Raw genomic sequence first — 16,325 nt, forward strand, 5'->3', positions numbered from 1 at the left:
CCTTCTCTCTCAAGTTACAGAGATAAACACTCAGTCCCAAGAACATTATTAGAATTTGAATTCATAATAAATGTGTGCCTCTGAGAGTTTGCATTTAGCCAACTTACTCCCTTGCTGAGAAAAGAGAATTCGCTATGTATTTACAGTAAGGCACTGAGACGTGGACAATACACATTACTAGACCCATAGAAGATGTCAACACAAACACACAATAGGAAGTGAACGTAAACAAAGCAAACAAAAGGAGGGTGGATGGAAAACGTAACTCTTTAGAGGACAGAACAGGGCCACGTCGGACAGATGTTCCCTTCAGATTAATATTCTCACTCCCTGTGTGTGTGTGTGTGTGTGTGTGTGTGTGTGTGTGTGTGTGTGTGTGTGTGTGTGTGTGTGTGTGTGTGTGTGTGTGTGTGTGTGTGTGTGTGTGTGTGTGTGTGTGTGTGTGTGTGTGTGTGTGTTATCCAACCACAGACTCGCTGTGCTGTCTGATTTCATGCCTCCTGAGCAACGAGAATGGAAAGACCCCTTTCCTGTAGTCATGGCGCTGTCACAAGATTTTAATAAATGATACTAACAAACGGGAATATCAGTCTCTCACCGTACGACGCGATGCATGCGGCGGTAACTGGGGCTAAATTTAGCTCCACTCCCTCCCTCTCTCCTGCACGGTGAACAACGTCGATTACACTGTTTATGACCAGCGCCATTTTATGACTTTTCCATTTCTTTATGAATTTTTAATCTATGGAAGTCTTTAGTTCTATAATGTCTCTGTTGGGCTTTAATTCACCCCTTCTAGCTGTGCTGTTGTTTTGTACCATAATCAGCACGTGTCCAATGGAAAACAGCATTGAGACAGAATTTTTTTCCAGACATTCACCACCCGCACATTCACTGTGGCCTTAATTCATCACAATTTTGATAACAGGCAATTAATAATTGAGCAGTGTTTGCTAATTAAGTCTTGGAGAGGGCTAGTGGAATACTCTATCCTGTTTCCTAAGACACACCTGAGAAAAAAGGGATGGGCCTGCTTGTTTTCGATCTGCCTCAGATAGGCTAGAGTCATTTCCTCTCCTGAAAAATGCTTGATCAGATTTCAGGCTGGCGTGTGTGTGTGTGTGTGTGTGTGTGTGTGTGTGTGTGTGTGTGTGTGTGTGTGTGTGTGTGTGTGTGTGTGTGTGTGTGTGTGTGTGTGTGTGTGTGTGTGTGTGTGTGTGTGTGTTTGTGCGTGCACACAAATACAAACACACAAATAGACTGTGACCTCCAGCGACCTCCAGCACCATTCTTTAGCTCAGACTAATCTCTCACTATTGTCTTGTGAATGACTCTTCAGGCCTTTCAGAGCACTACAGCCTACTGGATGAGTTCTACTATCTGTAAAAGGAAACTAATTAATGTAACACATCTCAGGACTCTAAAATAAACCCTTATAATATCCAGACCCATTTTCAAAGCCTAATCCCACATTCTGGATAGTTTTCATGCTAGTGGTCCATGGTAGTGTATAGTGTCCGCGTCCAAAATGGCACCTATTCAATATACAGCAGTGCACTACTTGTGACCAGAGACGTAATAGGGAATATGACCATTTGGGACAGAGCCAAATCGCTCTCTGTCGATTGCTTAATTCTGTTTTGCCTTGTTGCCTGTAAAAAACTCAAAGTGGCCCTCCCATCCGACGGCACTTGACACCTCTAAGCTTTTTCTTTCTGGGCAGCATTCATATGGAACGCTCACTTTAGTCAGGGCAGAGCAACTACCACACACATGCACACAGAGACACATGCTCTCGCACGCACGCAGACACACACACACACACACACACACACACACACACACACACACACACACACACACACACACACACACACACCGGCTTTGTATACACCACCCTATTTCTCTCGGGGAGATTTTCGACAAAAACAAACCCTGTCTGTCCCACTAATCAGAGTAGAGGTGGGATCGATGGACAGTGAGCAGAGTGCCTCTGGTAGTGCTTTGGGCCTGCAGTTAGGCTGGCTGCTCAGCTCTCTGCCTCCCTTGGCTCCATGCCAGCCCCCCTGGCACTGCTTGTATGCTGCAGGTTGCAGAGAGACTGACCATTGGGAGACACACAGGGGAAGGGGGCGGGCGGGGGATCACGCAAGGGAGCGTTTAAGTAGTTGGAAGGTAGGAATGTGAGAATTTACCTACTGGAGGAGAAGGGGGATAGGGGATAGCTGCATTGGAGCAGTTGTAGGTGGGTTGTTGTGTGTGTGGGGGGGGGGGGGGGGGGGGGGTGCTCATGTCTGATGGCCATGTATACAAAGACATTTGGAAGAGGATGTGGATGACTTACAACAGTTTTCAAACAGAGGGAGACCGAGGTAGAAATCATCATGTCGTGCCATGTGGAATAAACAGGCAGGACACCCGTGATATAAGTCAGTATTCGAGGTCCATCCATGTCTGAGGACGACGGGAGATGACGTCGAAACCGGCCACTAGGGGCAACAGTGAGCGCTGTTACCTTCAAGTAGACTGGTTTTGCTAGGGCGTCGTGGATGGGCGTAAGCATGTGCTTCTGGTTCCAAAGGTTGCTTGTTCATGCCTAAACGTGACCTTGAAACGATACAGTGAAGTAACGAAACACTTCGAAATTTGACGTTTTGAGTGACTCAATTTTACATTTGAGAAACATTGAAGAACGTCTAATTCTGATGTGAGATTGTGAGAGCTTGTTGGGAATAAAACACCTGCTTGTAAACATGACTATTCCATTACTTTGTCATGTTTTAAATCTACTCTACCAGTGAGACTCGTCCTGTTGACTTTAAAGCAACCTGCTAATAAATATATAACTCCCTCAGAAACCTCTGTAAATGGGGCAACATTAAAGGTTTCTAAGGCGAGCACAGTGACTCACTCTATACTGTATTAACAACAGATACCAGGTCATGTCAGTCAGGTCACACACATATGTGTACACACGCGTACACACACACGCGCACACACACACACAAACTACACACGCGCACACATACACACACAAATCACATACATACACACGCACAGTTACACACACACACCGCCCGTGTATACTGGATATTACATCCATCTCCAAGGATGGGGTTTGGAGGCAGCAGCAGCACAAACATGTACTGATGAAGAAATAGTTCCTGATTAGATGAATGATAATAACGGGTGATCGGCTGGATGATAATAACGGGAGATCGGCTGTACCTCATCCCAGCTGCACTTCCTCTCTGGAACCGAAAGCTATTTTCTTCTTTCCAGAATGTGAACGGTCTGATATGCCATTGCAATTATGCACGTTAGTGTCACATTTCAGACATGTTTATTACCATGTGTTTTCGCTGTGCATTCAAAGACTACAGCCTAATTTGCTGTGTCCGTGCTACGTCTCAAATGCCTCCCTATTCCCTATGTGGTGCACTACTTTGAACAGAGCCCTATGCACCCTGGTCAAAAGTAGGGCACTATTACTATATAGGGAATAGGGTGCCATTTGGGACACTATATATTTTAGTGAGCTTGGTTAAAGGGAGCATTCCGTTTTCTCTTCATCATCCTTATTACTACACAGTCGGCAGCATAATGAAACCACGGGCTGCTCTTGGATAAGAGGAGGCAGCCTGTTAGAAAGACAATCATTTAATTGCGGAGTCAAAGCAACCTGCTATTCCATTTGGTTTCCGTGTTAATTCTAAACCTTAATTAAGTTCTGCGTGGCCGCCTAGCGTGTTTCCTCCTCAGCTTAGAAACTGATCGCTGAATGATTAGTTGATGAGGTTCTGAACTGCAGACTGAGCCCTGTTACGGCTTTATAGCCTCAAAGAACTTCTCACATATAACATGTTCAATGACAAAGAAGTGAGAAATTGACCGAAAGCCTGAATTTAAAATTGATTAAATAGATGTTTTTCTCTCACCCATCGACACACAATACCCCCTAATGATAAAGTGAAAATGTGTTTTTAGACATTTTAGCAAACGTATTGAAAATGAAATACATACATATCTCATTTACATAAGTATGAGTGCAGTGATGTGACTTATAAGGAGCATTGGTGGCAAATCTGATGGCCGAATGGTAAAGAACATCTAGCTGCTCGAGAGCACCCTTACCTGCCAATCTATAAATTACGTCTCCGTAATCTAGCATGGGTAGGATGGTCATCTGAATCAGGTTAGTTTGGCAGATGGGGTGAAAGAGGAGCAATTACAATAGAGGAAACCACGTCGAGATTTAACCTTAGCCTGCAACTTGAATATGTGCTGAGATAAGGACAGTGTACTGTTAGCCAAACTCCCAAGTACTTGTATGAGGTGGCTACTTCAAGCTCTAAACCCTCAGAGGTAGTAATCACACCTGTGGGGGGACCACATGAGCAAAGGTACCAGTCAAACGTTTGGACACACCTACTCATTCAAGGGTTTTTCTTTATTTTTACTATTTTATACATTGTAGAATAATAGTGAAGACATCAAAACTATGAAATAACACATATGGAATCATGTAGTAACCAAAGCTTAACCAAAACCAAAGCTGTCATCAAGGCAAAGGCTGGCTACTTTGAAGAATCTCAAATATAAAAAATATTTGTTTAACACTTTTTTGGTTACTACATGATTCCATATGTGTTATTTCATAGTTTTGATGTCTTCACTATTATTCTACAATAGTAAAAAATAAAGAAAAACCCTGGAATGAGTAGGTGTGTCCAAACCTTTGACTGGTACTGTATGTTTTGGAGGTGTTCATAATAAAACGGGCAGAGAAAGCTTGCTGGACTCTGAGAAAGCCTTGTTGTAGAGCATTTAACACAAAATCCATGGAAGGCCCAGCTGAGTATAAGACTGTACCATCTGCATTTAAATAGATGAGAGAGCTTCCTACTGCGTGAGATATGTTGCTGATGTAAATTCAGAAGACAGGTGACAGACAGTGGTTGAGACAGCAGATGTTCTGACTTTACACACCACTATTTGAGAGATGTAGTACGCAAACCAGATCAAAGACCCCTCAGAGACACCAATTCTCCACAATAATGGAATGGTCTACCGTATCAAAAGCTTTGGCCAAGTCAATAAAAATAGCATCACAACATCGCTTAGAGTCAAGGGCAGTGGTGACATCATTTCAGAGCTTTCAGGTTGAAGTGACACATCCACCTCCAATGAGATATTTCTCATTTCATTTTCAATAAATTTGCTAAGATTTCTAAAAACATGTTTTCACTTTGTCATTATGTGGTATTGTGTGTAAATGGGTGAGAAGAAAATAGCTTTTTAATCAATTTTGATATCAGGTTGTAACACAACAAAATGTGGAATAAGTCAAGGGGTGTGAATACTGTCTGAAGGCACTTCATAGTTTTGATGTCTTCACTATAATAATAATAATGTGCATACAGTGGTGTCTAGGATTAAGTAGACTAAAAGCTTCCTCCTTCGTTTCTCTGGCATCCTGGGAGGATTAAAGGGGACAGGCGATAATCAGTGCCCGAACAGAGAGAGAAAGAGAGAGAATGAGATATAGAGAGACAGAGTCAGAGTCAGAGAGACAGATAGAGAGAGAGGGATAGAGTGGGAGAGAGAGCTCTATGTCTTCTCCTCAGCTAACTCCTCCACTCTTCAAGAAAATCAATCAAACAAACTGCTGAGTCTCAAATTAGCAACGTAGCCTAGTGTTCTGTCGTACTAGTCCTGACTTGGCTTGACTCTGGGCTCTGACTGAGCTTGGCCACCGCCTAGGCTGTCACCAGCCACTACCGTAAGGCAACCTGCTTCCTTAACCATCCCCTATACCCACTGCCAAGACTCCAACCACCCACCCCTCTGACTGCCACTGTACTGCACACACTGTACATCTCATTCACTGTACTACTATTTACCCACCAACACTCCACAGCTCCTAATGTAACTCCACCATTTACAGTATCACCCCTTGCCACCTATACCCACCGCCAACACTCCCCACCTTCCAACCTCCTGTCCCACTGCCTCCCCAGACAGGCCATTGGATGAATGTCAAATATTGACCTGAGCTTGTGAAATCAAGTTGACCCTCCCACTGTGTTAACCTCTATGTACAATAGTGGCAACAATGTCAGCAGAGACCCCTCACCCAGACCCTCATTAACCTCTCCATATGATTCTAATAATAATAATTATCATCTCTGTTAATCACATCCTCTGCTCATTAGTCTACGTAAACAGGTGACAAGATGCAGAGGACCAATCATGTGAATGAGCAGGTATAACTGCAGAGAGGTAGCGTGATTAGACTGGTTAATGATGTCATCAGCCATAATTGCGGCTACGTCAATGAGCCCCTATGTGCCATTTATGTCATGCTGAAATGCACTGTTCCCTGCCACCGTGCGCACGTGCGTGTGTGTTTGATAGGTGTGAAATCGATAGAATGGCAATAATATGCTAAAGTCCATCTTTCGGGGAAGCTCCGATTTCATGCATCATTGAACTCTGCGTAGAATGGTTTTTCTCTCCTCCATGTACATCGTTCTCAGAGAAATCTGAGACCGAAGTGTGGCAGTCATTGGAATGTCAGTAATATCCATAACGGTCTTGCCTATCAGTGTAATCTTCCATCCAGGGTGCGTACACACACACACACACACACACGACACTCCATTGTAAAACTCTTATTAATAAAGTCTTCTTCTTGTCCTTTGATGAGGGGATACAAGCCAGATCACATCAACTGGAGAGATGTGATGGAAATAAAAGTCAGTTTAATACACTCCTGTTAGTCCAAGCAGTCACAAATCCTTTTCTAACAAGCAAGGCCACACACATACACACAGGTACGCGCACAGGCACTAATGCGGACACACACACATACATGTGTAAACATACACACAAATATGCAGGAAGATGCACGCGCGCACACACACACGCACTTGTGCAATTCTTTATTTATTGTTGTTTCCCATCCTTAAATTACATTATTTTTCACAAACAACCATTATCTGCCTACAAAACAATAACCAAATCAAACCATGTGTAGCCATCTACATATTCTGGTATTCCATCTTTCCTAACTGATGAAAGCTAAATATCATATAAAGGCCCGATGCAGTCAAAAACGTGATAACCCTGTGTCTTTTTGACCATTTTAATTGAAAACAATCACAGTAACATTTTTTTTTTTTTTTTATAAACAAAAATAGCTTCTTAGCAAAGAGCAATTTGTCAAACAAGAATTTAGCTAGGACTGTTTGGGTGTGGTCTGAGTGGGGAGGGGGAAACTAAAAACTAGCTATTGTTGGCAGAGGGGTTTAGAACTCTCTTTCTTATTGGTCTATTAACTAATTGACCGTCTGGTGATGACACCAGGCAGGCCAAAACTCCGTCCCACCAAAACAGGCTGAAATTTCATGTGGTCTATTCAAACAGCTGTTACTCTAAAAGGGCATTATCATAATTTTCACAACTTCACAATTGTTATCCAGAAATGATTTAATATTGAGATAAAAATCACTGCATTGGATCTTTAAATGTACAGCATTACTGTAAATTCCAATGCCATGAGAAGTCACTCACCACCCAGTAAAATATTTTTCTTAGCTGTGGGTGACGTAACCTCTCCTTTACTGTAGCATGTGTTGTGTGTCCTCTCGTCCCAGGGGTGAAGGGTCAAACCCTCACTATTCCTAATGTTCCATAAATATTTCTGTCTGTGTCACAACCACTCAGACTCATTCTGAAAGCACTGCAGTCTCTCTTTCTCTGTTTTTCTCTCTCTGCCTTTATCTCTCTCTCTGTTTCACTCTCTCTCTATGCCTTTATCTCTCTCTCTGTTTCATTCTCTCTCTATGCCTTTATCTCTCTCTGTTTCACTCTCTCTCTATGCCTTTATCTCTCTCTGTTTCACTCTCTCTCTATGCCTTTATCTCTCTCTGTTTCACTCTCTCTCTGCCTTTATCTCTCTCTGTTTCACTCTCTCCATATGCCTTTATCTCTCTCTGTTTCACTCTCTCTCTATGCCTTTATCTCTCTCTGTTTCACTCTCTCTCTATGCCTTTATCTCTCTTTGTTTCACACTCTCTCTATGCCTTTATCTCTCTCTGTTTCACTCTCTCTCTGCCTTTATCTCTCTGTGTTTCACTCTCTCTCTATGCCTTTATCTCTCTGTGTTTCATTCTCTCTCTATGCCTTTATCTCTCTGTGTTTCACTCTCTCTCTATGCCTTTATCTCTCTCTGTTTCACTCTCTCTCTATGCCTGTATCTCTCTCTGTTTCACTCTCTCTCTATGCCTTTATCTCTCTCTGTTTCATTCTCTCTCTATGCCTTTATCTCTCTCTGTTTCACTCTCTCTCTATGCCTTTATCTCTCTCTGTTTCACTCTCTCTATGCCTTTATCTCTCTCTGTTTCACTCTCTCTATGCCTTTATCTCTCTCTGTTTCACTCTCTCTCTATGCCTTTATCTCTCTCTGTTTCACTCTCTCTCTATGCCTTTATCTCTCTCTGTTTCACTCTCTCTCTATGCCTTTATCTCTCTCTGTTTCACTCTCTCTCTATGCCTTTATCTCTCTCTGTTTCACCCTCTCTCTATGCCTTTATCTCTCTCTGTTTCACTCTCTCTCTGCCTTTATCTCTCTCTGTTTCACTCTCTCTATGCCTTTATCTCTCTCTGTTTCACTCTCTCCATATGCCTTTATCTCTCTCTGTTTCACTCTCTCTCTATGCCTTTATCTCTCTCTGTTTCACTCTCTCTCTATGCCATTATCTCTCTTTGTTTCACTCTCTCTCTATGCCTTTATCTCTCTCTGTTTCACTCTCTCTCTGCCTTTATCTCTCTGTGTTTCACTCTCTCTCTATGCCTTTATCTCTCTGTGTTTCATTCTCTCTCTATGCCTTTATCTCTCTGTGTTTCATTCTCTCTCTATGCCTTTATCTCTCTCTGTTTCACTCTCTCTCTATGCCTTTATCTCTCTCTGTTTCACTCTCTCTCTATGCCTGTATCTCTCTCTGTTTCACTCTCTCTCTATGCCTTTATCTCTCTCTGTTTCATTCTCTCTCTATGCCTTTATCTCTCTCTGTTTCACTCTCTCTCTGCCTTTATCTCTCTCTGTTTCACTCTCTCTCTATGCCTTTATCTCTCTCTGTTTCTCTCTCTCTATGCCTTTATCTCTCTCTGTTTCACTCTCTCTATGCCTTTATCTCTCTCTGTTTCACTCTCTCTATGCCTTTATCTCTCTCTGTTTCACTCTCTCTCTATGCCTTTATCTCTCTCTGTTTCACTCTCTCTCTATGCCTTTATCTCTCTCTGTTTCACTCTCTCTCTATGCCTTTATCTCTCTCTGTTTCACTCTCTCTATGCCTTTATCTCTCTCTGTTTCACTCTCTCTCTATGCCTTTATCTCCCTCTCTGTTTCACTCTCTCTCTATGCCTTTATCTCTCTCTGTTTCACTCTCTCTCTACCTTTATCTCTCTCTGTTTCACTCTCTCTCTGCCTTTATCTCTCTGTTTCACTCTCTCTCTACCTTTATCTCTCTCTGTTTCACTCTCTCTCTGCCTTTATCTCTCTCTGTTTCACTCTCTCTCTGCCTTTAGCATCTTTCTCTCTCAACCTCTCTCTCGATATATATTTGTCTGTCTGCCTCTTCCCTCTCTGCGTCTTCCCTCCCTCTTTCTCTCGCTCTGCCTCTCTCTCTCTCCTTTTTGCATGTACACATATCTTTTCCAACCGCTACTCCAATCGTGCGTTCCTGTTTTGTAACCAGGCAAGCTTTAAAATAGCTCATCTGTGACAGGGCTTTGACAGTGAGAGCACTCTCTGGCTGGTTTCTTCTGATTTCCATGTTTTGCTCCTACTGGCTCACTCTGATGTGGTTCTGTGTTGATGATGGGGATGAGATGATTTGAGTGGTTGCTTTAATCTTTGCTGTTCCTTCTATCTTTTTTTAAAAGAAAAGACCTGATGGAATTGTTCCCTCTAAATGGCTGTGGGATTAGGAGACACAGAGAAACAAACAGAGGGAGGAAGGGATGGGGATGGAGAGAGAAAGAGAGAAAGGGAGAAAGAGGGAGAAGGATAGCGGTAAACAGAGGGGAAATATGGAGAGAAAGAGAGAGGGGGAAACATGGAGCGAGAGAAAGAGAAGAGAGAGAGAGAAAATACATGGTGTCCTGTCTACTCTGAGCCAGACCATCAGTACACCCTTAGAAAAAGGGTTATTCAGCAGTCCCCATATGTAATTTTAAGTTCCATGTAGAACCCTTTCCACAGAGGGTTCTACATGAAACCCAAAATAGTTCTACCTCGAACCAAAAAGGGTTCTCATATAAGGACAGCAGAAGGACCCTTTTGGAACCCTTTTTACTAAGAGGGTAGAAGTGTCAGTTGTGTTGGGTATGTACTGTATGAGTGGCTAGTGGGCATACTTGTGGCCTGGGTAATTCTAAAAGGCCTAGGTGAACACCCCAGTGTTCACACACACTCTGTCTGTCTGTCTGTCTGTCTGTCTGTCTGTCTGTCTGTCTGTCTGTCTGTCTGTCTGTCTGTCTGTCTGTCTGTCTGTCTGTCTGTCTGTCTGTCTGTCTGTCTGTCTGTCTGTCTGTCTGTCTGTCTGTATGACTGTCTGTCTGTCTGTATGACTGTCTGTCTGTCTGTATGACTGTCTGTCTGTCTGTATGACTGTCAGCCTGCAGGTGACCGCTGTCACTCATGGTCTAACACACACATAAACACACACACACAGAGCTGTCACTCACAACACTCACTGACTGATTTGAATGCGAGCGACAGCGCTAACTGCTAGCAAATGCAGTCTAATGATCTGACCACTCTGCCACTCTGTCTGTCTGTGAAGAGGACAACATGTCTGGTCTGACTGACAGACATCCCCGGCTAATGGCAGAGAGGACACAAAGCCTGTGAACAACAAGAAGTAGCAGTGTTTGAATACAAACGGCTATACTTACCAACAGGAAATGCCTGTGTCATGAATACTAACACCTGTCTGACTGAGAGAAAGGTGTTTGAGAGAGGTGTTTGTTTGGAGGGAAACATGACTGGAGAAAGCAGTAGGGATTGTGATAGACGTATGTGGCAGGGTCTACAGGCAATTACGGACTACAAAAAGAAAACCAGCCACGTCACGGACACCGATGTCTTGCTCCCAGACAAACTAAACACCTTATTTGCCCGCTTTGAGGATAATACAGTGCCACCGACATGGCCCGCTACCAAGGACTGTGGACCCCCCTCTCCTTCTCCGTGGCCGACGGGAGTAAGACATTTAAACGTGTTAACCCTCTCAAGAGCATGTCCAGACCAGCTGGCTGGTGTGTTTACGGACATATTCAATCGCTCCCTATCCCAGTCTGCTGTCCCCAAATGCTTCAAGATGGCCACCATTGTTCCTGTACCCAAGAAGCCAAAGATAACTGAACTAAATGACTATCGCCCCATAGCACTCACTTCTGTCATCATGAAGTGCTTTGAGAGGCTAGTTAAGGATCATATCACCTCCATCTTACCTGCAACCCTAGACCCACTTCAATTTGCATACCGCCCCAACAGGTCCACAGACGATGCAATCACCATCACACTGCACACTGCCCTATCCCATCTAGACAAGAGAAATACCTATGTAAGAATGCTGTTCATCAATTACAGCTCAGCATTCGGGTCCTGGACTTTCTGACAGGCCACCCTTAGGTGGTGAAGGTAGGAAACAACATCTCCACTTTGCTGATCCTCAACACTGGGGCCCCACAAGGGTGTGTGCTCAGCCCCCTCCTGTACTCCCTGTTCACCCATGACTGCGTGGCCATGCACGCCTCCAACTCAATCATCAAGTTTGCAGACGACACAACAGTAGTGGGCTTGATTACCAACAACGATGAGACAGCCTACAGGGAGGAGGTGAGGGCACTCGGAGCGTGGTGTCAGGAAAACAACCTCTCACTCAACGTCAACAAAACAAAGGAGATGATCGTGGACTTCAGGAAACAGCAGAGGGAGCACCCCCTATCCACATCGACTGGACAGTAGTGGAGAAGGTGGAAAGTTTTAAGTTCCTCAGCGTACACATCACGGACAAACTGAAATGGTCCACCCACACAGAGTGTGGTGAAGAAGACGCAACAGCGCCTCTTCAACCTCAGGAGGCTGAAGACGCCTACAGCAGCCGATGTCACAGGAAGGCCAAAAAGATCATCAAGGGCAACAACCACCCGAGCCACTGCCTGTTCACCCCGCTACCATCCAGAAGGCGAGGTCAGTACAGGTGCATCAAAGCTGGGACCGAGAGACTGAAAAACAGCTTCTATCTCAAGGCCATCAGACTGTTAAACAGCCATCACTAACACAGAGAGGCTGCTGCCTACATACAGACTCAAATCATTAGCCACTTTAATAAATGGATCACTAGTCACTTTAAATAATGCCACTTTAATAATGTTTACATATCTTACATTACTCATTCATATGTATATACTGTATTTTAAACCATCTATTGCATTTTGCCTATGCCGCTCGGTCATCGCTCATCAATATATTTATATGTACATATTCATATTCCATCCCTTTAGATTTGTGTGTATTAGCTAGTTGTTGTGGAATTGTTAAATTACTTGTAAGATATTACTGCACTGTCGGAACCAGAAGCACAAGCATTTCGCTACACTCGCATTAACATCTACTAACCATGTCTATGTGACCAATAAAATGTGATTTGATAGAGAGGTAGTAGTCATAGGGAATGATGGAGAATGTATTGCCTTGAATCACAAGGAATTATTCGGCATGGTGGAAGCGGTGTCGCAGTGCACTGTGAGTGTGTGTGTGTTTGCGTGCCTGTGTATGTTTGGTCACAATGGTGCTTGTGTAGCAGAGTGTGTAGCACTAGTCCAGTCCTCTGCAGGTGAAAGAGAAGGGAGACTGAGGGCTACATGAACTTGTAGTTTACAATAACTTCTCTGTCTACTGCAGTTGGACCACTTGTCTTTGGTAATAAGGGGAGGGAGGGAGGGAGGGAGGGAGGGAGAGAGAGAGAGAGAGAGAGAGAGAGAGAGAGAGAGAGAGAGAGAGAGAGAGAGAGAGAGAGAGAGAGAGAGAGAGAGAGAGAGAGAGAGAGAGAGAGAGAGAGAGAGAGAGAGAGAGAGAGAGAGAGAGAGAGAGAGAGAGAGAGAGAGAGAGAGAGTTTTTATAAAACCTTTATTTTATACTCAAGTGTTAACATAAATAATGACACACTGCCTTTTCAGAAATGAAACAACAAATGTAATTCCTAAACAAAATAAATAAAATAAAAATACAAAAGAACATATACATTCAACTTATTTCATCAACAAAAAATAATTTCCCCTCCTCTACAAAACAAAGCGCTCCTTCGTAGGCCCACTTCTCCTCAAACAATGGGAGATCTTTTACAGCTGAGAAGAACTCAAAATCCACTTTTATTCTTGCTTTCACTAATCCTTTAAAAACACATCTTACATCCTGCCCATATCCCGTTTCTATCTTATGTTTCCTACTCAGAAAAATTGACATCTTAGCTTGTCCCAAAATAAAATTTAACAGTTGACATTTTCTTTTCTGTTGCTTACTATATTGAAACCCCAAAATAAAAACAGTGTTATTGAAAATCTCCCCTACAGCTTTAAACAAAGATTCCAGCATTTCCAATAGAGGTTTTATCCTCTCACACTCCATAAAACAGTGAAAAATGGTTTCTCTTATATTACAAAAAGGACATCCATCTCTAACATCTGAGTTAATAACAGATACAAAAGCATTAACTGCAATGATGCCATGTAAAACCCTCCATTGCATATCACCAGTACCCTTTTGTAACGGTGGCTTGTACAGTGCTCTCCATGCTGGCTTTACCTTGTCATCAATGCCCAATTTTACCCTCCATGGAGTGTCTTTTCTATTTTTCAATTTATCTTTATTCAACACCTTGACACACCCCCTATACAAGTCCTTCCCATTCACCTCATCCAAACCCACCTCCTCCAACCCTCTCAAATCCAGCAATAACGCCTTTCTTTCTGACTCTGGGATATTTGGTGTAATCCCTAGTCTTGGAAATTAGACGTCTTCATCTTGTACCTTCTTCTTGTGGCTATTAAGCATACCCCACTCTTCCGCTGACAGAGCCTTCCTGCAGCTTCCCAGCAGTTGTCCGACAATCCTTTCCGACCTCACCCCCAAATGTTCAGCCACCCGTCTTCCATCCATTAAGGCGGGCCCAGCCATGGCCATTAACTGTTTTAAGGTGATGATTTTGCCCTTCACCAGAATCTTGGAGAAATGTGGAACAGCTGCAGTTGTACAATCCAGTCTTGCCCCATACACCAGAGGTTCCTCCAACAGCCAATGCACTGACTCCGCTGAAGTTCGTCTGGACACCTTCATTATGCTCCACACTCTGAGAAGGCCTCTGTAAAACGGAGGTACTCCCTCCCTAGAAATCTGGCTACTATCAACCAGAAATAAAGCCTTCTTTAAACCTAATCCTCCAACCCGCTGTAATACAAGACCTGCCACCCCTCTCCACAACACATTTTCCGGTCCATAAAGCAACCTTTGAATAAACTGAAACCGGAAAGCAGCAGCCCTACTAGCAAGATGTACAAGACCTTGTCCCCCCTCCTCTTTTGACAAATACAAAACACTTTGTGGAACCCAGTGATATTTATCCCAAAAGAAATCCACAATAATTGCCTGTATCTTAGCCAGAAGGCCAGATGGTGGTTCTAGAACTGACAACCGATGCCACAGTGCAGAGGCAATCACATTGTTAACTATAATAGTGCGCCCCCTATATGACATACGAGATAGCAACCAACGCCATCTCCTCATCCTCCCTTCCACCATTTCAACCACCCCAATCCAATTTTTTTCCATAGTCCCCTCATCTCCTAGGTACACTCCAAGATACTTAAAACCTCCCTTACACCATTCCAGCCCCCCTGGCAAAGCCATGATCCCTCCAGACCATTCTCCAATCTGTAAAGCACAACTCTTTTCCCAATTTACCTTTGCAGAGGATATTCCCCTAAAACGATCAACCATTAGACTCAAACTATCCACCTCCGCTTGATTTTTCACTAAAACAACTACATCATCAGCATAGGCTGAGAGACGAATAGGAGGAATATCCTCTGAAAGGTACACCCCTTCAATGCGACTTCTAATGCTATTTAGTAGTGGCTCTATAGCAATGGCATATAACATTCCTGACAAAGAACATCCCTGCCTAATACCTCTACACACTTTCAAAGGAGCACTCAAACCACCGTTGACTTTCAATACACTTTCAATGTCACCATATATCACCTTTATCATGGCAATAAAACCAGAGCTGAACCCAAACGCCTCAAACGTGTGCCATAAATATTGATGTTCAACTCGGTCAAATGCCTTTTCCTGATCAATTGAAATTAGACCAGCATCCAACCCAATAGCCCTAGAGACGTCCAAAAAATCACGAATCAGAGAAATGTTATCCCCTATCTGCCTGCCAGGAACACAGTAGGACTGGTCCGTATGTATGATTTGCCCCATCACCTCCCTCAGCCTGTTGGACAAAGCCTTTGACAGGATCTTATAATCAGTGCACAATAAAGCCACCGGCCTCCAGTTCTTCACCTCCCTAGGGTCACCCTTTTTGGGCAGTAGGGTGAGGACAGCCCTTCTGCAGCTCATTGGTAGTAACCCTCCGGTTAAACTATCATTAACTACTGCTAGCCAATCCTCTCCCAACATAGCCCAAAAAGACTTAAAAAAGTCAACGGGAAGCCCATCAATGCCTGGTGCCCTTCCATTTTCCATGCCTTTTAATGCAGTGTATAACTCCTGCAAAGACAATGGTTGCTCAAGCTCAACCTGAGCTTCTGCAGCCACCTGTGGGAGCCCATCAAGGAACTGCTGTGTCACTGTTTTATCCTCTTTGTACTCACACTTGTAGAGCTCAGCATAGAACTCTACTGCCCTCTTTCTAATTTCACTAGGGCTAGTGAGCTCTTGTCCAACAGCTGATTTGAGACAATGAATAATTTTTCTTTGTCCATTCTTTTTCTCTAAACCAAAGAAAAATTTGGATGAGGCATCCATTTCAGAGATTCCCTGAAACTTACTTCTCACCAATGCCCCCTGTGCTCTGATACCCAGCAGGTCTGCCAATGCAGCTTTTTTCCTCTTGAGGGCCTGCGTATGGCCTCGATCTCCTGTGGTCTCAACCAACGTCATGAGTTCCACTATTTCAAACTCTAGTGCTTTCATTGATCTGGTGATATCCTTGGTGACATTCCTCGTGTATTGATTACAGAAT

This window comes from Salvelinus namaycush, chromosome 34 (genome assembly GCF_016432855.1).
Source record: "Salvelinus namaycush isolate Seneca chromosome 34, SaNama_1.0, whole genome shotgun sequence".
Classification (NCBI taxonomy): domain Eukaryota; kingdom Metazoa; phylum Chordata; class Actinopteri; order Salmoniformes; family Salmonidae; genus Salvelinus; species Salvelinus namaycush.